The sequence below is a fragment of the Mustela erminea genome, chromosome 16, assembly GCF_009829155.1.
Source record: "Mustela erminea isolate mMusErm1 chromosome 16, mMusErm1.Pri, whole genome shotgun sequence".
NCBI classification, from domain to species: Eukaryota; Metazoa; Chordata; class Mammalia; order Carnivora; family Mustelidae; genus Mustela; species Mustela erminea.
The window spans coordinates 20189034-20213548 of record NC_045629.1 but is presented as its reverse complement, the minus strand read 5'-3'; the positions used below and the strand labels follow the sequence as shown (position 1 = coordinate 20213548).

General features: G+C 38.7%; 1 long non-coding RNA gene across 1 annotated transcript; it reads right to left on the bottom strand.

The window, feature by feature from the left end:
* Positions 1-1786: 1786 nt before the first annotated feature.
* Positions 1787-19578, bottom strand: LOC116574731. Its single transcript, XR_004279462.1, has 3 exons — positions 19521-19578; positions 16321-16323; positions 1787-1806 (listed from the first exon to the last, which is right to left on the bottom strand). It is a non-coding gene; the product is annotated as an uncharacterized LOC116574731 (long non-coding RNA).
* Positions 19579-24515: the final 4937 nt, after the last annotated feature.

Sequence of the window (24515 nt, the reverse complement as noted above, 5' to 3'; positions counted from 1 at the left end):
CAGAGGCTTTAACTCACTGAGCCACCCAGGTACCCCTAGAAGTAAAATTTCTAATTGGAAATATAGCTACATATCATTAATACAAAAGGTGTTATTCATATTTGCTTATTTATTCTTTCTCATTGGGTATCATTCTATATACCTTTTTGTTACCTATTTGTCCAATATGTAATCAGACCTGAATTTTGCCTTCTCAAATACATCCTGTCCATTTCTAGCTTATTTTGGTCATTTAAAAAGCATTTTTCGTGGACCATTAGAAATCACTGAAATAAAATCAGTGGGGCGGGGGGAGGAGTAAATAAGAAAAAGATGACAAGGGACCCTGCCAAACACCTAGGATACAACACTGGCATGCCACAATGATGGAAGACAGTCTAGAACACAATGCACCAACACTTAATTAGATGGAGCTAATCTAAGAATCACCTAAGGCACCTCAATCCTGGGCTGAAAATAGAATAAAAATGAGCCCAACTTCAATGCTTAAATGCAATTATACTGGGGGAAAAATAAACAAAGCTCTTTATACTCTTTATGACAGCTGAACTCAATTTTAGTAGGGAAAAATTAAGAGTGCTTAATTTAAAGGGGAAAAAAAGCAAATTTATGTGCATCGTCATGAGTCAGGTACCCTGGAACCTTCACTCCAGACTGGACCAAGACTCTTAGTTCAGAGCCCTCTAGGTGCCAAGTGCTACACAGTCACCTGCTGGCTGTGGGTCCTTGGACACACTTCTTAGCCTGTCTAGGCAGAGTTTCTTCATCTATAACAGGGTGTCATGGCATTATAGACATTTTTAGGCCAGATAACTTTTTGTTGCAGGGGACTCTCTTGAACATAATCCCAAGATGTTTACCCTGGAGATTATGAGTAAATTTCCTCCAGTGTGAGGTGAATTTCCTGCCTGTGTACAGCCTCATTTCCCTAAGGTTACTGCTTACGCACACATCTCCACATTGTGGGTCCCATACACCCAGGCTAAATCTTTTTTTTTTTAAGAATTACATGAGAAAGTCTTTTTTTTTTTTTAAGATTTTATTTATTTATCAGAGAGAGAGGGCGAGAGAGCAAGCACAGGCAGACAGAATGGCAGGCAGAGGCAGAGGGAGAAGCAGGCTCCCTGCCGAGCAAGGAGCCCAATGCTGGACTCAATCCCAGGACGCTGGGATCATGACCTGAGCCAAAGGCAGCTGCTTAACCAACTGAGCCACCCAGGCGTCCCACCCAGGCTAAATCTTTGAGAAGAGCAATATTTCCCAAAGAATTAAAATCTACAAGAATGGCACCCTGGCTAAAAGTGGAAGGAGTTCACATTACCAAGTAAACATACAGGTTTTTAATCTTACACATCTGCATTTTAATCACTTTACAATTTTTCTTAAGAATCATGGAGTGAATTATTAATATTTGGGTAAATAATCTGTTGTTCATAAAAAACACAAGCACAGTCTGAATTCAAGTTTTTCTTTCTTGCTAGATAGAAATCATTTGCAGGCACATTTGAAGTCAGAATTTGCTGTAACTTCTACCATCAACAGAATGTTATGTTCATTTAGTTCATTGGTTGATTTTAGGAACTGAGTTCTAATTAGGACCTCTTGCTACAAATGTGAATTTCACCCTTTTCTGTTTCTTTTTAAATTTTGACTGCTAATTTTAGCTTCTTTTTAAAATATTTTATTTATTTATTTGACAGAGACAGTGAGAGGGAGAACACAAGCCGGGGGTGGGGGTGGGGCTGGGAGAGGGAGAAACAGGCTTCTTACCAAGCAGGGAGCCCAATGCGGGCCTTGATCCCAGGACTCTGGGATCAGTGTCCGAGCCAAAGGCAGATGCCTAATGACTGAGCCACCCAGGCACCCTATCTTCTTTTTAAATCTTATAAGTTACAGAGCCACATCTGATGGCCCATTTAATGTAAGAAAGGTCTAGACTTCACTGTTAGAGGATTTCTTTTTCTTGTTATAGTCACACTTGCCAGCTTCAGAACATCTTGAGCTTATCTTCTCTATCATTACTTGCCCTGGATGAATAGTTGGGCTTCCAGAGCTAAATGATGGGGAAAAAAAAAAAAAAAAAAAACATGTATAGAGGGGCACCTGCATGGCTCAGTTGGTTTAAGTGTTCAACTTAACTCTTGGTTTTGGCTCACGTCATGATCTCAGGGTTCTGGTACTGAGGCCCACATGGGGCTCTGCTCTCAGTGCCATGGAGTCTGCTGAAGATTATCTTTTTCTCCCTCTGCTCCTCCCACTGCTCTTTCTCTCTCACCCTTTCTCTAAAATAAGTGAATAATATCTTTTAGAAAAATAGACAAATAGAGAGAGTTACATACAAAATAAACATGGAGGATTTTATGGTTTTTTAATATTCAGCAGCACTTTTAATTTCTAAAACAGATTTTAAATAAAAAACGTGGAATTTAAAGCATAAAATTAAACACGAGTTGGGTGGCCTAAGATGCAGCTGAGGGACTCCAAAACTACCCCCAAAATGGAATCTGCAATCAGCTGTTAGTTCTCCAGCCATTGCTTCAAGTGTTGAGGACAGAGAGATCACCCCTGACCTCACTTACAGAGAGAAGAAGTCCTATAGGAAGCAGAGGAGGGTATTTAAATATCTTTTGTGACTTCTGTCATTTCTCTAGGCAGACCACTTTGAACATCTCCATGTGGTATGATCAGAGGCAGAAATAGAAAACTCCCAGAGAAGAATAGCTACTCCTCTTTCTGCTCTCATCAAGAATAACAGTATTAACAATTATAATCCAGGGGCGCCTGGATGGCTCAGTGGGTTAAAGCCTCTGCCTTCAGCTCAGGTCACGATCACAGGGTCCTGGGTTGGAGCCCCACATCGGGCTCTCTTCTCAGCAGGGAGCCTGCCTCCTCCTCTCTCTCTGCCTGCCTCTTTGTCTACTTGTGATCTCTGTCTGTCAAATAAATAAATAAAATCTTAAAAAAAAAAAAAAGGAATGTGGGTAAATGTTGAAGGCAAGCTTGCTCGTGACACAAGGCCCACAACATTCCAGTGCCCATGATTTCCCTCTTCTATTCTCACTTATTAAAGTTAGAATTGTGGGATATAAAAGGTCTTCTTGGACAAGTTCCCAGGCCCCTCAACCAAACTCACAATGTTCTACTGATCAGGTCTTATGCTAACTCCAGAACTCATTGTTTGAAAGGAATAATTAAAACAATCTTACAGCCACCAGCCGCACTGAGTATTTCAGTATTCTGCAAAAGCAAATATGTCACCTGGAACTGCCATAAAGCTTGAAGTGTGTATAACACCCCAATAAGTTTCCAAAATGTCATTAATTATTATTATTTCTCTACAAGGGAATATATGAGCAAAAAAATCATTTTATAAGGACAATAACACTTCCTCTTAGCATGTGGTTCAAGATCTATTTCACAAGCTTGATTCAGAGACAAATAGTACTTCCTAAAGTGTTTGGGTAACACAATTCCAAACTATTACCATTACAACGGAAATCTGAAATAACTTTATCTCTGGGAGATAAAAGACCCTAAATCAATAAAAAAGGGGATGTTAATATTACTGTGTATTATTACTGCATATGTACCAAGTGCTTAGCCTATGTTATCCCATCTGGGGCAGAGACTCTAGTCATCCCATACAGCCACAATAGCTTTCTTACATACTATTAGTAATAAAGATAAACATTTTTCAAGTTTTTATTTTCATTCCAGTTAGTTAACATACAGTCATATTAATTTCAGGTGTACAATCTAGTGATCCAACACTTCCATACATCACCTAGTGCCCATCATAACAAGTGCCCTCCCTAGTCCCCATCCCCTCGTGACATTCAAAGTAATGATTGATAGATGTATATTCAATAGTGCCATTTTATTACTTGTTTTGTTGTTGTTTCTGAATATTTTCTCTGATCCTTCCTTGTCTTCCATGTTTTGCTGATTTGGTTTCCTTTAGTGATGTATTTGGCTTTCTTTCTCTTTATTCTTTGCATATTCTTTAGTGGTTTGGGATACATGGTTATCATTAGGTTTGTATATAACCTCTTTGAATATAGCAGTCAATAAAAGTTGATCAGTGAAGATTGAGCCCAGTTCTTTTCTCCTCCCTGTACTTTAGGCATCTTTTGTTATATTTTATGCCCTCTTTTGGTGAGTTTCTTGACTGGTATTTTTAAGAGAAATATTTATTTTTTCTGTGTTTTTGTTCTTGAGCTCTATACTGTCACTTTGGGTCTCTCCTTCCCATTCAACGAGTCCCCTTTAGTATCTCCTGCAGACCTGGTTTACTGGTCATAAACTCCTTAGTTTTTGTTTGTCTGGGAAGCTCTTTAACTCTCCTTTTTTTGAATGGTAGTCTTGCTGGATAGAGTATTTTCAGTTGCACATTCTTCCCATTCAGCATTTTGTATATATCACACCACTCTATTTGGGCTCGTAAGGTTTCTATAAAAAATCTCCTGCTAACCTTATGGGTCCTCCCATGTAAGTTACTGACTTCTTTTGTCTTGATGCTTTTAAAACGTTTTCTTTATCACTCTATTTTGACAACTCAATTATGCTATGTTCTGGTATGGACCTGTTTTTGTTGATTTTGATAGGAGTTCTCTGTACCTCCTGTATCTAGATATCTGTTTCCTTCCCCAGATTGGGCAAGTTTTCAGCTATTTTTTCTTCAGATAAATTTCCTGCCCATTTTTCCTCTCTTCTTCTGGAACTCCTATAATACAAATGCTGTTATGTTAGAAGCCACTGAGTTCTCTAAGTCTATTCTCATTTTGTGTAATTCTTCTTTCTCTCTTTTGTTCACTTTGACTACTTTCCATTACCCTGTCATCTAGGTCACTAACTCATTCCTCTTCTTCTTCCAACCTGCTATTCATCCCATCAAGTGTTTCTCATTTTATTTCTCACTTTACTGAGAACTTTATCTCTGCTACATCATGCTTATCTTTGTGTTAAGGGTCTCATTTATGTGTTCTACTCTTTTCTCAAGTCCAGTGAATATCCTCATGATCCTTGCTTTAAATTCTCTATCAGGTATGTACTTATATCTGTTTCACTTCAATCTCTAGCCATGGCCTTGTCCTGTTCTTTCATTTGGAATAATTTTTCTCTGTCTCCTCATTTTATCTGCCTCTCTGTGTCTGTTTCTATGTGTGAAGAAAGTCAGCTATGGCTTCTGCTCTTGCAAGTAGTGACTTTATGAAGAGTAGGTCCTGGAGTGCCCTGCAATGCCCTGTTCCCCAGATCCTGGCACTTCAGGAGGGGACCCTGTGTGTGATGCTTACACTCTACTGTCATGTCGGAGTCACTGTCCTTTCAGTGGGCTGTCTTCCCTGACTCTCTGCCTGCTGTGGGCTGTGCCTGTTCTCTGTGGTGTTAGTGGGACACAGACAGGCCTGTTCTGAGCCATTGTGCCCTCTGGGGAACTTGGGAGTGGAGCACCTGTCTTATCAACTTTGTGTTGGGCCACTAGTCCTACGCCAGATCCCCCAAAGCCCTTGATGGCTGAGGGCTGCATGTTAGGGCAGTCAGAGGCATGAGGCTGTGGACAGCAAATGACAGTGGTTGGGGGCACAAGGCTAAGCATGGGTTGTGACAGCAGCTGCACCCAATAGCCGTGTGAGGCGTGCACACAGCTTCAACAGAGTTTACCCTGAGTTCTGGGTGGAGGCTAGGAGGCTTAGAGTAGGCAAGGCCTCAGGACACCTTGTGAGTATGGTACACTGCTTGCAGGTCAGGTAGCAAGTGTCTGTGCAGCCTTGCCTCCTGCATGTAGCTCTGTGTTTATGTTTTGGGATGGGGGAGGAAAATGACCCCTCCAAACCCCTCATTTTTAGAGAAGTTCCCCAATGTGCTCAGCTTCCAGGTCTTGTCCTTAAAGGAAAGGACACACTGATTACTTCCCTTTTGCCCAGCTCCCACTGCTAAGATGTGGGACTAGGAATCTTAGAGCACTCCTGAGTACTAAATATTGATAAATATTAAGCAACAGGGTAGGAGCCTGGATTCTGAGGATCTCACAGCTGTAACCCAAGCCTGAACTATGTATTGGGACTTTTTCATTATAAAGAAACAAATGTCCATCTTGTTTAATCAACTGTTATTTTGGATCTGTCATTAGCACCAAAGCAACTCCATAAATCATTCCATCTTCACAACAATCCTAAAAAGGAAGGGTTATTATCTCCATTTCACAAATGAGGAAATTGTAAAAACAAAACAAAACAAAAACCTACCAAGTTTCCAGAACCAGCAAGTAGCAAACATAAGTCCAAAACTCAAATCCAGGGGTGCCTGGGTGGCTCAGGCAGTTAAGCATCCAATTCTTAGTTTTGGCTCAGGTCATTATCTCAATGTCCTTGGATTGAGCCCCACATTTGGCTCTGTGCTCAGATGGGAGTCTTTGAGATTCTCTCCCTCTATTCCTCCCCTACGTGTGCACTCTCTCTCCACCTCTCTCTCTCAACCTCTCTCAAAATAAATAAATTTTTAAAAATCTTTAAGACCCAAATCCAGCTTTCTGCTCTATCACTAAAACTGATAACACAGTTTTATGCTAGATCTGGCTTTTTATGGCCTTGGAATTGTCCTGATTACCCCCATTTCAGCCTTAGTTGAGTTGTTGTGAAGATTAAATTAACATAAAAATATGTAAAATATTTAGATAGTGGCTGACACATGGTATTATATAGGTTATCTATTAATACTGTTATCATTATCATTATTAAGCTTCTTCTAATTCCAAAATCCTCCAATATTTATTCCTGGAGAACATAGGTAACCAACTTCAAATTCAAATTAAAACTAACTGAGCTAAAAGTATAGAATTTTAGAGACACATGTACCTTCAGTTTAAGAAATTGCAAGAACAGTCACCCAGCAACCTCTGATATTAGCTGTGTGAGGAATCTTTGACTGTTGGAACAGGCAGATCTGTGATGTATCTCATCTCCTGAGATTTTTTAAATCATCTTAAATAAAATTCACTGAGATTTCTGGTTGATTTTTTGCTATAATAGTATAGAAGGGGCAGTTCCCCCCCTCCAATAAATATTCTCTATGTCTCTTAGAGATCGATTGTCTGATTCTTTGGCTAGCCGTATGCTGACCAGAAAAAAAAAAAAAAAAACATGGCATTTTAGCCTCCTTGCAGCTAGGATGAACATGGTCATGAACAGAAATGAAACCTCACTTTACCATTAAACAGAAGCCTGTACCTTCTCCTCCTCTTCCCCTTTTTTCTATCTGTGTTATGCTTCTTCCCACCAAAATCACCTTACAAAAGTTTACTGTTAAACATTCAAGAATCTAGCAAGCCAGTTATTAAACTGTTGGTAGTTTAATATCAACCATGAGAGAAGTGTTTACCACATGGAAATCCATTAATCCTATCAGAGCCAATGTCCCCCAGCTGGGGACTTTTTTTTTGTTTTGTTTTTGTTAATACAGAATAAGTTTACCAGCACCGTTTTCCTTGCTCTCCTAGAATCAGGATACTTGAGAAAGATCTGTGGGCCTGTATGATGAGGACAGGTCCCAGAGATGAGAAAACAAGGAGTCAGAGGTCCTAATGCGGAACAAAGCCATTGTACCTGCTTGGGCTCTCTGGGTGAGTCACACATTTATATCCAGCTCAGTGATTCTCAGTAGGGGCCAACTTGGCCTCCCTGACCCCCAGAGGATGTTTAGGAGACATTTTTGGTTATCATTAACTGGGACAGTGTGATTATGTCTGGCATCTGTGGGTAGAACCCAGTGATGTGGCTAAACATCCTACAATACACAAGAAAGCTCCCATTTCCAAGAATTATATAGTCTAAAATGTCAACAGTGCTAAAATTGATAAAACCTGATCTAGAGTAAGCCACTATTTTATTGGATTTCTATTATAGCCAGAAAACCTGTAGCTTAGCTAATAATACAAATATACAACTAAAATCCCCAATATCCTTTTGTATAAATTCAAATGCATACATATACTCATATATAAATATATATGTACATGCCCTTATATAAGAAACACTTTTTAAAATAAAATTTGAAGGAAACTACTTATATAATGAATTTTTCTACTGTTGAAGCATTCAGTCCTTGAAATCTCTGAGCACTGCTCTGGACAGCAGAAGAGGTAATTTACCAAGTGACTGGAGAGGTCTAAAAGAGTTAATCCTTCTTCAGAAAATGAGTAACACACTCCTACCCAGAATCTTATATGGGGAGCAAGAGGTGAGGGTGTTAATATTTCCCTTCCAAGAAAGTGGTAAACTTGAGGTGCTCCCTGGAATTTCCTCCTGAAATTATACCAAGGATGTTATTGAATTTGATTAGTAGAGTTCCTGGGATCACATAGAAGTAAAAATGGATTTTGCAGAAATGTCCACTGGGGAAATAAAAATGTTGACAAAGATAAAGAAATAGAAATTTAAGCTATCCATAGATGTTCTGTTGAAATAAAACTGAAAATGTATATTCTATAAGACCAGAATGAACCTGAGGAAGAAAAAGCAATAAATACTTTCCAGTCTTTATGTAAGGGGAAAAGGGACAGAGTTCTGATTTCTCCAAAGCAAATATATTCTTTTGGGGATTAAGTATTAACAAAACTTATATCATTTATATCATGTGAATTGTATATCTATAATGTAAATTATATAGGTGTGTATGTATGTGTATATGTGCATGTAAACTAAACTGATGAATTCTAAAATTTCAAACATAATTATAATAAAAATCAGTTTAACCTGATTTTATCACTCATATTTTACCTAATCAAGGAATCCTACTTCTTCCAATAACAGTAACCTTTTTTCCTGCCATTCCAGACCCACCCTCTGATTTCTACTCCTTAACCCCAGCTGACTTTTTTCCTTCTAACTTTCTTTGTCTAAAATTCATCCCAGTCTGTCATTTCATTTATCCCTCACCTTCTTGAGTAAAATTAACTGGTGCTCAAAGTTGTCATGTATACCGTCTCCCAACAATGTCTAATATTCACCATCATTATCATTTATAATCGAGGCACTTTCTTCCCAGCCCCTCATTTCAAATATTTTACTGACTTATCAAGTTTTAAAGTTTTTATTAATCTCATCACCACCAGACATATACTTATTGAATAGCTTCTATGTGCTGATGTTCTGGAGGAAACAAAAATGAATCAGACAGGCCCTTCTCTACAGAAACTTACAGTCTGTTAAGGTAGTTCAGACATTTTAAAGAAATTATATTTCATTACATCATGTTTGAAGAGGATGTTGTTATGGCTTAATGAATCAGCATTATATTAAGTGACCCATAGTGCTTTATGTTCATATATTCTTGAGGGGTTTTTTTTTATTTTTTTTTTATTTATTTTCGGCATAACAGTATTCATTTTTTTTTCACCACACCCAGTGCTCCATGCAATCTGGAGTTTTTATGCTAAATAATTAACTGTCTTTAGGATGCTTGCTTCTTCAAAGAAAGGTAAATATTTAATTTAAAGAATATCTAATTCCTCTTCACAATTTTCTATACAGTAATTATGACTATTGGTTTCCCCCATGTATGTGCAAATTCAGCCTTATAAATGTTAACATATTCATGTCAAGAGCAAACAAAACTGCAGCCTGCATTCCACTTCTGAGTCAGAGATTGCAAATTGGCACCTGAGTCACTTCTAAGCCCATATATGGTTGAGCACATACTATCATGTTTTTTAAAAAGTATTAATTTCCATGGTATAGGGAATTTATCATGCACATTATTAGTTCTGTACCTTTTCTTCTGTTGGTCCTCTGATCTTCAGGTTTGGGCCATTACCTCTGCTTGGCCCTTTCGATATGCAGATTCTTCCCATTCTTCAAAACCTGGACACCCAAGTGCTGCTATAAAGCTTTTCTCAGTTGCACCAGTTCTCCATGATCTGACTCTACTCACTTTCTGTTATCCATATCATTTATTTATACATCCTCTTTTTATATGTGAGGTCATTCATTGAAAGATTCATTCATTCTTCATCTCTAGAAGTTGCTTCTCCTGCAGAGACAAACTGACCAAACTCATAAAACCGTATACACACATATGGTACCTGAAACAGCAACAGGTACGATATCTGAGTGACACCCCCGTCACGTATTAGTATAGGAAATTTACAACACAAATGGAGCACTAAGACATTTTTTCTGTCATGCATAATTTTAATTATTAGCATTATTTGTGGTGCAGTTTGTTGATTCTTTATACACAAAGCATCACTATTATTCCTAAATAATTCTAGAGGTCTTGCTCCATTTGTATTCTTAATTTTCTGAACTAATACATGACTTGGATATCACCCAGATATCATAGCTGTTGTTAATTCAGGTACTATATATGCGTGTATGGTTTTGTGAATAAAAACACACCATGATCAGAATAATTTTTCTTGACATAAAAAATGATATTTGTTTCATTCAAGTTTTCCTATAAGAAATTAAACTAAATGATCCCCAGTTGAAGGCATTACCAAAAATATTCTTTTTAAAAAAGATTTATTTCTTTATTTAAGAAAGAGGGGGAGAGGGGTGCCTGGGTGGAGGTTAAGCCTCTGCCTTCAGCTCAGGTCATAATCCCAGGGTCCTGGGATCGAGCCCCACATCAAGCTCTCTGCTTGGTGGGGAGCCTGCTTCCTCCCCTCTCTCTCTCTCTGCCTGCCTCTCTGTCTACTTGTGATCTCTGTCTGTCAAATAAATAAAAATTTTTAAACATACATTAAAAAAAAAAGAAAGAGGAGGAGGGAAAGATTGCCCTCAGGTGTGGTAGGAGCAGAGGGAAGAGAGGGGAAGCAGACCCCCACAGAGGGTAAGAAAGAGGGAAGCCTGACATAGGGTTCCACCTCCAGACCCTGAGATCATGACCTGAGCCAAATCAGGAGTCTGATGTTTAACCAACTGAGCCATTCAGGCACCCTAACAAAAATATTCTTAACATTCTTTCACATATCCTTTCAGTGCTCAGATAAAGGAAAAACTTAACCTGAAGGATAAGAATGATAATCCTTTGCTGGGTTTACTTAGGTATGTGGAGAAAAAACAAATCCATTTAGGTCAGACAAAATAGCAAATGAACTTTCCTGCTCCATACAGGTGATCCCACTGGTGTATTTAAAGTTTCTAAGAGCTCTCAAGACCTAGGGATCACTTTGCCGCAATTATAGAACAACCATAGGTATTCCCATAATTCATTGTCTTTTCCCTCAACTATTTTGCAACTAAAAGAGGAAAATGGAAGCAAAATATAATTTCCCTACTTTCATGTCAGTCTCTTGGCACTCTTATTATCGGAGCTGATTTCAAAAGAGAGATACCTAACCCATGGCATGTAGAAGCCCATTATCAAACTTCTTGTGAATGTAAATATCAAATTGCCAGAATACGTTGAAATATACTGTTTTGAAAAATACGTGCTAGACTATTACTAATATGCCTTAAATGGCTATGAAACAACACGAATCATTTTTTCAGTCAGTGTGCCCAACACAGAGGAAAACTGAAATAAACTAATTACGCATGCATAATTTTAATTATTAATATTATTTATGGTGAAATTTGCTAATTATTTACATAAAACACATCATTATTATTCCTAAATAAGTCCTTAATATAAAGGCAATATTTATGATGGATATATATATATAATATATATTATTATATATAATATATAGGATATATAATGGATCGATATATTATATATATATTTATATATTATATATAAATATTTGGTGTAGAACAAAGGAAAAAAGAATGAAACAAAACAACTTCACCTCCTTGAAAGTAAAATGAAACCTAATACCTAGTCACATTTTAGATTAGAATTTTCATTGAAGGATTTCCATTTTGTTTTTATTGTTTTTAATTAAGTTTATTTCTTCCTAAGCAATATATTTGTCAATTTTACTCAGGAGGACAATCACTCATATTGACAAAGTGCATTATGCTAACTACAGCATGAAAGGTATGCTCTATGACAAATGCTCTGATTTAACATTGATAAACCAGCTAGGTCAAGCAGCAGCAGAGAGACCAGATTCCATAGGCATTTAGGCTCTCTTTTTTAAAGTAAAGAGTTGAGGTGGAGAGGCAGGTGTGCAGAAGACTCTGTAAATATACACAAAGTAGGTGTGACTTTGTGGTAAGATCTTATCCATGAATGTACACCAGTACCAACCAGGGGTGGTTATATACTGCCTATTTCTTCTCCAGCAGCCAGAGGAAGACTGAAGACCATGTGGGATGTCGGGACCTCAAAATTGGAAGAGCTTCAGTGCCTGAATCATCACCTGGAAAAAGCTGCTTACTGACTATGAACACAAACCCTCACTTTTACAGGACCAAAAACATTCATTATGCTCAGCCACTAGACTTTGGTTTTGCTGTTGTTGTTGTTGTTGTTGCTGTTGTTTTTAATTTTCTATTTTTTATATATTTTTATCCCAAGGAGTACAGGTCTGTGAATCACCAGGTTTACACACTTCAAAGCACTCACCAAAGCACATACCCTCCCCAATGTCCATAATCCCACCCCCTTCTCCCAACCCCCCTCCCCCCAGCAACCCTCAGTTTGTTTTGTGAGATTAAGAGTCACTTATGGTTTGTCTCCCTCCCAATCCCATCTTGTTTCATTGATTCTTCTTCTACCCACTCAAGCCCCCATGTTGCATCACCACTTCCTCATATCAGGGAGATCATATGACAGTTGTCTTTCTCTGCTTGACTTATTTCGCTAAGCATGATACGCTTTAGTTCCATCCATGTTGTCGCAAATGGCAAGATTTCATTTCTTTTGATGGCTGCATAGTATTCCATTGTGTATATATACCACATCTTCTTGATCCATTCATCTGTTGATGGACATCTAGGTTCTTTCCATAGTTTGGCTATTGTCTACATTGCTGCTATAAACATTCGGGTGCACATGCCCCTTTGGATCACTACGTTTGTATCTTTAGGGTAAATACCCAGTAGTGCAATTGCTGAGTCAAAGGGCAGTTCTATTTTCAACATTTTGAGGAACCTCCATGCTGTTTTCCAGAGTGGCTGCACCAGCTTGCATTCCCACCAACAGTGTAGGAGAGTTCCCCTTTCTCTGCATCCTCGCCAGCATCTGTCATTTCCTGACTTGTTGATTTTAGCCATTCTGACTGGTGTGAGGTGATATCTCGTTGTGGTTTTGATTTGTATTTCCCTGATGCCGAGTGATATGGAGCACTTTTTCATGTGTCTGTTGGCCATCTGGATGTCTTCTTTGCAGAAATGTCTGTTCATGTCCTCTGCCCATTTCTTGATTGGATTATTTGTTCTTTGGGTGTTGAGTTTGCTAAGTTCTTTATAGATTCTGGACACTAGTCCTTTATCTGATATGTCGTTTGCAAATATCTTCTCCCATTCTGTCAGTTGTCTTTTGATTTTGTTAACTGTTTCCTTTGCTGTGCAAAAGCTTTTGATCTTGATGAAATCCCAATAGTTCATTTTTTCCCTTGCTTCCCTTGCCTTTGGCGATGTTCCTAGGAAGATGTTGCTGCGGCTGAGGTCAAAGAGGTTGCTGCCTGTGTTCTCAAGGATTTTGATGGATTCCTTTCTCCCATTGAGGTCCTTCATCCATTTTGAGTCTATTTTTGTGTGTGGTGTAAGGAAATGGTCCAATTTCATTTTTCTGCATGTGGCTGTCCAATTTGCCCAACACCATTTATTGAAGAGGCTGTCTTTTTTCCATTGGACAGTCTTTCCTGCTTTGTCAAAGATTAGTTGACTGTAGAGTTGAAGGTCTATTTCTGGGCTCTCTATTCTGTTCCATTGATCTATGTGTCTGTTTTTGTGCCAGTACCATGCTGTCTTGATGATGACAGCTTTGTAATAGAGCTTGAAGTCCGGAATTGTGATGCCACCAACATTGGCTTTCTCTTTCAATATCCCTTTGGCTATTCGAGGTCTTTTCTGGTTCCATATAAATGTTAGAATGATTTGTTCCATTTCTTTGAAAAAGATGGATGGTACTTTGATAGGAATTGCATTAAATGTGTATATTGCTTTAGGTAGCATAGACATTTTCACAATATTTATTCTTCCAATCCAGGAGCATGGAACATTTTTCCATTTCTCTGTGTTCTTCCTCAATTTCTTTCATGAGTACTTTATAGTTTTCTGAGTATAGATTCTGTGCCTCTTTGGTTAGGTTTATTCCTAGGTATCTTATGGTTTGGGGTGCAATTGTAAATGGGATTGACTCCTTAATTTCTCTTTCTTCTGTCTTGTTGTTGGTGTAGAGAAATGCAACTGATTTCTGTGCATTGATTTTATATTCTGACACTTCACTGAATTCCTGTATAAGTTCTAGCAGTTTTGGAGTGGAGTCTTTTGGGTTTTCCACATATAGTATCATATCATCTGCGAAGAGGGATAATTTGACTTCTTCTTTGCCGATTTGGATGCCTTTAATTTCCTTTTGTTGTCTGATTGCTGAGGCTAGGACCTCTAGTACTATGTTGAATAGCAGTGGTGATAATGGACATCCCTGCCGTGTTCCTGAACTTAGCGGAAAAGCTTTCAGTTTTTCTCCATTGAGAATGATATTTGCGGTGGGTTGTTCATAGATGGCTTTGATGATATTGAGGTATGTGCCCTCTATCCCTACACTTTGAAGAGTTGTGATCAGGAAGGGATGCTGTACTTTGTCAAATGCTTTTTCAGCATCTATTGAGAGTATCATATGGTTGTTGTTCTTTCTTTTATTGATGTGTTGTATCACATTGACTGATTTGCGGATGTTGAACCAACCTTGCAGCCCTGGAATAAATCCCACTTGGTCGTGGTGAATAATTCTTTTAATGTACTGTTGAATCCTATTGGCTAGTATTTTGTTGAGTATTTTCGCATCTGTGTTCATCAAGGATATTGGTCTATAGCTCTCTTTTTTGATGGGATCCTTGTCTGGTTTTGGGATCAAGGTGATGCTGGCCTCATAAAATGAGTTTGGAAGTTTTCCTTCCATTTCTATTTTTTGGAACAGTTTTAGGAGAATAGGAATTAGTTCTTCTTTAAATGTTTGGTAGAATTCCCCCGGGAAGCCGTCTGGTCCTGGGCTTTTGTTTGTTTGGAGATTTATAATGACTGTTTGAATCTCTTTACTGGTTATGGGTCTGTTCAGGGTTTCTATTTCTTCCTTGTTCAGTTGTGGTAGTTTATATGTTTCTAGGAATGCATCCATTTCTTCCAGATTGTCAAATTTGTTGGCGTAGTGTTGCTCGTTATATGTTCTTATAATAGTTTGTATTTCTTTGGTGTTAGTTGTGATCTCTCCTCTTTCATTCATGATTTTATTTATTTGGGTCCTTTCTCTTTTCTTTTTGATAAGTCGGGCCAGGGGTTTATCAATTTTATTAATTCTTTCAAAGAACCAGCTCCTAGTTTCGTTGATTTGTTCTATTGTTTTTTTGGTTTCTATTTCATTGATTTTTGCTCTGATCTTTATTATTTCTCTTCTCCTGCTGGGCTTAGGGTTTCTTTCTTGTTCTTTCTCCAGCTCCTTTAGGTGGAGGGTTAGGTTGTGTTTCTTGAGAAAGGCTTGCACAGCTATATATTTACCTCTCAGGACTGCCTTTGTTGTGTCCCACAGATTTTGAACCGCTGTGTTTTCATTATCATTAGTTTCCATGATTTTTTTCAATTCTTCTTTAATTTCCCAGTTGACCAATTCATTCTTTAGAAGGATGCTGTTTAGTCTCCATGTATTTGGGTTCTTTCCAAACTTCCTTTTGTGGTTGAGTTCTAGCTTTAGAGCATTGTGGTCTGAAAATATGCAGGGAATGATCCCAATCTTTTGATACCGGTTGAGTCCTGATTTAGGACCGAGGATGTGATCTATTCTGGAGAATGTTCCATGTGCACTAGAGAAAAATGTGTATTCTGTTGCTTTGGGATGAAATATTCTGAATATATCTGTGATGTCCATCTGGTCCAGTGTGTCGTTTAAGGCCTTTATTTCCTTGCTGATCTTTTGCTTGGATGATCTGTCCATTTCAGTGAGGGGAGTGTTAAAGTCCCCTACTATTATTGTATTATTGTTGATGTGTTTCTTTGATTTTGTTACTAATTGGTTTATATAGTTGGCTGCTCCCAATTGGGGGCATAGATATTTAAAATTGTTAGATCTTGTTGGACAGACCCTTTGAGTATGATATAGTGTCCTTCCTCATCTCTTATTATAGTCTTTGGCTTAAAATCTAATTGATCTGATATAAGGATTGCCACTCCTGCTTTCTTCTGATGTCCATTAGCATGGTAAATTCTTTTCCACCCCCTCACTTTAAATCTGGAGGTGTCTTCGGGCTTAAAATGAGTTTCTTGGAGGCAACATATAGATGGGTTTTGTTTTTTTATCCATTCTGATACCCTGTGTCTTTTGACAGGGACATTTAGCCCATTAACATTCAGGGTAACTATTGAGAGATATGAATTTAGTACCATTGTATTGCTTGTAAGATGACTGTTACTGTATATGGTCTGTTCCTTTCTGATCTACCACTTGTAGGCTCTCTCTTTGCTTAGAGGACCCCTTTCAATATTTCCTGTAGAGCTGGTTTGGTGTTTGCAAATTCTTTCAGGTTTTGTTTGTCCTGGAAGCTTTTAATCTCTCCTTCTATTTTCAGTGATAGCCTAGCTGGATATAGTATTCTTGGCTGCATGTTTTTCTCGTTTAGTGCTCTGAAAATATCATGCCAGCTCTTTCTGGCCTGCCAGGTCTCTGTGGATAAGTCAGCTGCCAATCTAATATTTTTACCATTGTATGTTACAGACTTCTTTTCCCTGGCTGCTTTCAGGATTTTCTCTTTATCACTGAGACTTGTAAATTTTACTATTAGGTGACGGGGTGTGGGCCTATTCTTATGGATTTTGAGGGGCGTTCTCTGAACCTCCTGAATTTTGATGCTCATTCCCTTTGCCATATTGGGGAAATTCTCCCCAATAATTCTCTCCAGTATACCTTCTGCTCCCCTCTCTCTTTCTTCTTCTGGATTCCCAATTATTCTAATGTTGTTTCGTCTTAAGGTGTCACTTATCTCTTGAATTCTCCCCTCGTGGTCCAGTAGATGTTTGTCCCTCTTTTGCTCAGCTTCTTTATTCTCTGTCATTTGGTCTTCTATGTCGCTAATTCTTTCTTCTGCCTCATTTATCCTAGCAGTGAGAGCCTCCATTTTTGATTGCACCTCATTAATAGCTTCTTTGATGTCAATTTGGTTATATTTTAGTTCTTTTATTTCTCCAGAAAGGGCTTTTATATCTCCCGAGAGTGTTTCTCTAATATCTTCCATGCCTTTTTTGAGCCCGGCTAGAACCTTGAGAATTGTCATTCTGAACTCTAGATCTGACATATTACCAATGTCTGTATTGATTAGGTCCCTAGCCTTCGGTACTGCCTCTTGTTCTTTTTTTTTGTGTTGAATTTTTTCGTCTTGTCATTTTATCCAGATAAGAGTATATGAAGGAGCAAGTAAAATACTAAAAGAGTGGCAACAACCCCAGGAAAATATGCTTTAACCAAATCAGAAGAGATCTCAAATCGTGAGGGGGGAAAAAGGGGATAAAAAGAGGTTCAAAAAGGGAGAACGAAAAAAAAAGGGAAAAAAAAGAATTAAAAAAAAAAAGAAAACAAATAAAGAAAAATATAAAAAAGAAAAAAATATATATATATATTAGATAAACTAGTTTAAAAACCTTAAAAAAGAAAAGGGTAAAATTTAAAAAAAATTTTACCAGAAGACAAGGAAAAAAAAAAAAGAAAAGAAAAAAGAAAAAAATTAAATTAACTGCAAGACTAAAAAAAAATCACAGGGAGAAAGCCATGAGTTCCGTGCTTTGCTTTTTCCTCCTCTGGAATTCGGCTGTTCTCCTTGGTATTGAAACCGCACTCCTTAGTAGGTGAACTTGGTCTTGGCTGGATTTCTTGTTGATCTTCTGGGGAAGGGGCCTGTTGTAGTGATTCTCAAGTGTCTTTGCCCCAGGCGGAATTTCACCGCCCTTACCAGGGGCCGGGCTTAGTAATCCACTCAGGTTTGCTTTCAGAAGCTTTTGTTCCCTGAGCGCTTTCCATAGAGTTCCGGAGGACGGGAATACAAATGGCGGCCTCCTGGTCTCCAGCCTGGAGGAGCCTAGAGCCCGGGGCCCCACTCCTCAGTGCGCCCTCAGAGAACAGCGCCCAGTAACTCCCGTCTGCCTGACCTCCGGCCGCGCTCCGAGCCCACCGAGCCTGCGACCGGTTCAAGGTAACACTGAGCTGTGATCTTACTGTCGGCTCTGTCTCTGTAGCCGACTTTCCTGTTCCAATACCCGCAAGCTCTGCGACACTCAGACACACCTGATCCTTCTGTGACCCTGCGGGACCTGAGGCCACGCTGACCCCACGTGGGCTTCGCCCTCATTTAGCCTCTGGAGCGATGTCCTTCAGCAGAACAGACTTTTAAAAGTCCTGATTTTGTGCTCTGTAGCTCCGCCGCTTGCCGGGAGCCGGCCCCTCCCCCGGGGTCTATCTTCCCGTCGCTTTGGATTCACGTCTCCGCCAGTCCTACCTTTCAGAAAGTGGTTGTTTTTCTGTTTCCAGAATTGCTGTTCTTCTTCTCTTCAATCTGCTGATGGATTTGCAGGTGTTTGCAATTTTTAGATAAGCTATCTAGCTGATCTCCTGCTAGCTGAAGTAGTCTCAGCCTGCTACTTCTCCGCCATCTTGACTCCTCCTCCTGTTGTTGTTTTGATATATAAAATATAACTAACTAAACTGTAGACCCTCCCCTTTTAGACAGCAACTGGTCAACGATAATAGCAATAATGTTCATACTACTGGATTGTGTTATAAAGTCATGACTTTCAGTGAGCCTGGGTGGCTCAATTGGTTGAGCATCTAACTCTTGGTTTCAGCTCAGGTCATGATCTCATGGGCGGTGAAATCAAAACCTTTCTCAGGCTTCCTGGTGAATGGGGAGTCTGCTTGAAGTTTCTCTCCCTCTGTACCTCCCCACAACTTGCTCTCTCTCAAACAAATAAGTCTTTAGAAAGAAAGAAATAAACTCATGGCTTTCAATGAACATTACTATTATTCATGATATTGGTCAATTACAACAGAAGCTTTTATTAAAATGGAAGTGATTTACCCTTGTGAAAACTCACCATTCTCTAGTTATTTAGTCTATAATTTAGATATGCACAAATGAATGTTTTAGTATCTCTGATGTGAAGGGTTCTCTTTTCTTCCTATGTCTTCTCATTTGAAATATATTGAGCATATAATTCAAAGAATCAAACTTTTTAAAAGATTTTATATCTTAGATTATATATTTATGCATATATAATCTTACATATAAGATTATATATAAATAAAATAAATATTTTATTTATTTATTTGAAAGAGAGAGAGTGAGAGAGAGCATGAGAGGGGAGAAGGTCAGGGGGAGAATCAGACTCCTCATGGAGCTGGGAACCTGATGTGGGACTCGCTTCTGGGACTCGGATCGTGACCTGACTTAAAGGCAGTGGCTTAACCAACTGAGCCACCCAGGTGCCCAAATAATAAAATGTTTTAAAGAGGTTTTTCACAAGTATGGCTGTGATGGTTAATTTTATAAGTCAACCTGACTGGCCATGGGGTATCCAGATTAAACATTTCTGGGTCTATCTGTGAAGATGTTTCCAGACAAGATTAGCACAATCTCAGGAAAGCAGATCATGCTTCCCAATGTAGGTGTGTATCACCCAACCTATTGGAAACTGAGATAGAACAACAGTCAGAGAAAGGAACAATTCGCCCCTTTTTCCTGCCTCACAGCTTGAGCCAAGGCATCTCATCTTGTCCTCTCCTGCCCTTGGACTGGGAGTTACATCACTGCCTCTCCAGTCCCTCAGGTCTTTGTGGTTAGGGCTTTAGCTGAATTATACCACAAGCTTTCCTGGTTCTCCAGCCTGCAGATAGCCACCTTGTGGGACTTCTCAGCTTGCATAGCTGTGTAAACCAGTACATCATAATCAATAAACAAACAAACAAATAAATGCACACTTCTTATCTGCTTCTCCAAAGAACCCTAACAGAATGATTTTTCTTTCTTACATTTGTTCAAATGAATTTAAACAAAATATCATCATATGTTTTAGAAATACATTTCACTAAATAATATATTTTTAAAACTGAATGTAATGTTTAACTAGTTTTTTATGTCATGGGGGAAAAATAATGTCAATAATCATATCAACGATACCCTTAAAACAGTCATTTTATAACGTTTTAAGTTACCAAATTATAGAGAATATATTTTTCTCTAAGTACTATAAATTTCTTATTTTTTATTCCAACATAATATTCATTTTTTGTAAAAGACTCGTAGTTTTACTCAGTAATTCAATTTTTAAGTTTCCGAACACAGGTGAATTAGGAACAAATTTTAACATTAAATAAATTACAGAATAAAGATAACATTTACAATAGTGTTGTCTGAATATTCCTATGTATTAACAAGTGATACTAGGGATCAATGACTTACTAAAAGTTCATCTTTCTCAGTCACTTCCCTAATCCTTGCTATGGATTTAATCGGTCTCCTCGAGTGTCCTGAATACATTTCTTTGACATTGCTTCCAGAAGTCTCTGAAATGGTTCAAGATATTTTTTCAGTGATATTTACTCCAAGGCCACACCAAGTAAAAGCTCATGTTTCCTAAACCTGGATGTGCATCGGAATCATCTAAAGTATTTATAAATGGTTTTGTCCTCATATATTCTGGCTTAGTAGATTCAGGAAAGTATCCACTATTTTGTTCATCTCAAACAAGTAATGCTGAGACATAGGATAGGGTCTAGAATCACAGTTCCCCAATATATACTCAGATGGTACAATGAGAAGAATATCTGTGTGGGGTTCATTATGCCAGTAGGTGGTTCAAGCCACTCGCATGCAAATAATGCACAATGAAGGACTGCCTACCAGTGGGATGAGTCATCTAAATGTTATATCACTGTACTTGCTGAAGAGGCTTCCTTCTTTACTTTGAGAATCACTCACATTCTATTTCCCAATTTAAATGAGGAATCACGTCTTCATCCCAAATTAGGCATATCCCCTTACAATGGGCTAAACATTTGTGCCTTCCCAAAATGCCACATTGAAACCTTAACTCCCAACGTGATGGCATTTGGAAGTCAGCTTTTGGGGATAGTTAGGTTTGGATGAAGTCATGAGGGCGGAGAAGGGATATGGCTTACAAGAGGGGATATGGCTAATTTAACTCTTCTCTGCCATGTGAGGATAGACAAAGGCAAAGCTGTTTACAAGTCAGGAAGAGGACTCTCACCAGAACCCAACAAACCCAGCACCCTGATCTGCTCCCACTAACATTCCAAACTCCATTGTTTTGCTCTATTTTTTTCAGTAGCATTCATTGCCCTCTACCATATTTCAGAATTCACTCACTTTTACATGTATTAGTCTCACAAATTTAACTTCATAAAGGCAGAAATATTTGTCTCTTTTTAATTTAAATCCAATTTAATTAACATATACTATATTATTAGTTTCAGAGGTTGAATTCAGTGATTCCTCAGTTGTATATAACAGCCAGTGCTCATTACTTCAAGTGCCCTTCTTAATGCCCATCACCCAGTTACTGCACCTTCACACCTATCTCCCCGCCAGCAGCTCCCAGTTTGCCCTATAGTTAAAAGGCTCTTAGGGTTTACTCCTTCTTTGTTTTCTTCTTATTTTATTTTTCCTTCCCTTCCCCTATGTTCATCTGTTTTGTTTCTTAAATTCCACATATGTGTGAGAGCATATGGTATTTGTCTTTCTCTGACTGACTGATTTCACTTAGCATACTCTCTGGTTCTTTCCATGTCATTGCAAATGGCAGAATTCCATTCTTTTGGATGGCTGAGTAATATTCCAGTGTGTGTGCTCATGTGTGTGTGTGTACCGAAACCTCCTTATCCATCCATTTATTGATAGACATCTGGTCTCTTTTCTGTATTTTAGCAATTGTGGACATTGCTATCCCCTATAAACATCACGGGGCATGTGCTCCTTCAAATCACTATGTTTGTATCTTTTTACTAAATATCTAGTAGTGCAACTGCTGTTGTAATGTGAATCTATTTTCAACTTCTGAGGAGCCTCCATCCTATGTACTGGAGTGCCTGCACTGGCTTGCATTCCCACCAACAGTGTAAGGAGGGTTCCCCTTTCTCCGCATCCTCACCAATGTCTGTTGTTTAGTGAGTTGTTAATTTTAGCCGTTCTGACAATCCGAGCCCATTATGACCTCCTCCTCAAAGCCAGAAGACTTTTTGGACTAGAATCTCTATCATGAATTTAACTGTTTGATACCTGTTTAAAAAGTTATCTCCCTGCCTTACCATATATAACTATCACAAAAATAAAACACTATAATTTTCTCATCGATTAAAGTAAGGTCTCTGAATTGCCTTATAAGCTCAGCTTTTCATATTTTGAAAATCGGTGGCATCGAAATATTCTGGGCCATAGGCACAACTGTTATGGGGTCTTAGATGCCCACCCCACGCCATTCTCAAAAGTTTCCCAGTTTTGACTCTCTGTAAACTAAAGATAGCAATGCACTGCAAGACTCCTTGGAAATGTCCCAACCTATAATTAGGACATCACCTTGTACTTGGGAAGCTTTCGTATAACCCTTCCTATCTAAGAGTGACTTGTGGGGAGTAGGTAGCATAATAAAGTGGCATCATTCATACCACTGGGACCTGCCTCAACTGAGCAAATCCGTCGTAACATTCCCAGGTGCCAAATTCACCTAGAGACTACAATAGCTTTAAGGTCCAAAGCCTCAAAGAAAAATAAAATATTTCCCTATGCATATCTTCTGTGCTAGGACGTTCTCTTGGTCCTGACCATTAATGTATGGGTGTCTTCTCTCCCTTTTGAATCTACTAGCACTCCCCTGAGTAGCCAGGGGAAATGCAGGGTGTTCAGCATATTGGCTATTTCACTCTTCCTTCACACTTGTCTTTACCTTGGAGTTGTGACTAACACTTATTACTGGACAGCTTCAAGAGTTGAATTGAATGAAGGTGAGAATAGGAAATATTAGCTAAAATGGAATGTGAGATTATCTTTAAATTCCAGTGATGTGTGCTTTTCCTCTCCTGTTTGCTTTGGTTTTGGTTTTTACTCTGTTTGATTACTACTGGTGCAAAATTGTGTACAAGAAGAGAAAAAAACTAACCACTAAGATACTCATAATATGGCCACCAAGACAACACCAAAACCTTATTTCAGTTTTGAAATAACAAAGAGATCTCTGATCTTCCATGATCATGATCTCTCTGCTGTGAATGCCAGTTAGCATACCATCTTGTTCTGGGGTAAAGCTTCAATGACGCTTGTGCTCATCCCCAATGCCCTTTCACCTCTTGCCCTTATCATGCACTTCACCAGCTCCCAGGATTTATAACCTAGAAGCCACTGAATTACTATTTTCTAATTTCCCTGCAGTCAAAAATAAGCCAAAGCCATTGCCCAAAGATAACGATCTGAAACTGAGTCCTATGCCCTCTGCTAGGGATAGATCCAGGGCATTCTAAACAATCCAAATGGTTTCATGCAATATCAGTGCATAAAAATTGCATGACCAAAGCTTAAAGAAATATGAGGGGCCTCCTGGTATTTAAAAAAAAAAAACTGTTCCCTGGTATTAAGAACAGCAAAGGACTCCCATACAGCTGAGTGTAATAAACCACTTTTCAACGTATGCTTCATGAGACATTTCCAGTGTGTGTCTCACGCTAATGCTCAACAGCTGCGACTGCAACCCTCAATGTGTTCCATGTGGGGCTGTGGTTATAATTGGCTCTTTCTGTGAAAGGCTCTCTTGGACTTCTTCTGTAATTAGAATTAAAATGTGCTGAGGGCACACAGGAGATGCAAAAGAGGCCTTTTACTTCAGTCATTATCATTTCTCTCAGGCAAGATCACCATTCAGAAAAAAGCCATGTAGAGTCTATCCCCAACCTTCACCAAAAGAGGTCCAGCCTGTTAAACTAAATTCCTTCCTCCTCTTCTTCTCCTTCTCCTTCTCCTTCTTCTTCTTCTTCTTCTTCTAAATCTGAAAATGACTTTGAGGCAGCAAGCTTTAGCAGAGTAACAATTGTTCATTGCTCCTTAAAACGATGCTGCTAGGGCAATAAGGAGTTGGGGAATTTTAAGAAAATTAATAAATGTGAGCCTCATTGAGAAGAACAGACACAGGAACCTTAGAAAGAAAACTGACAGGACATGAGGCTGGATCCCAGGATCCAGGGATCATGACCTGAGCTGAAGGCAAACACTTAACTGACCAAGCCACCCAGGCAGCCCAAAACAATTTTTTTTTTTTAAAGAAGCACCTCTGAGGAATTTTCTTCAAAAGACGTGCTTTGAGGAACTAAAAAAAGAAGTACTTCCAATGCAATAAGAATGTCAGGAAGAAAGATTAGAAGGA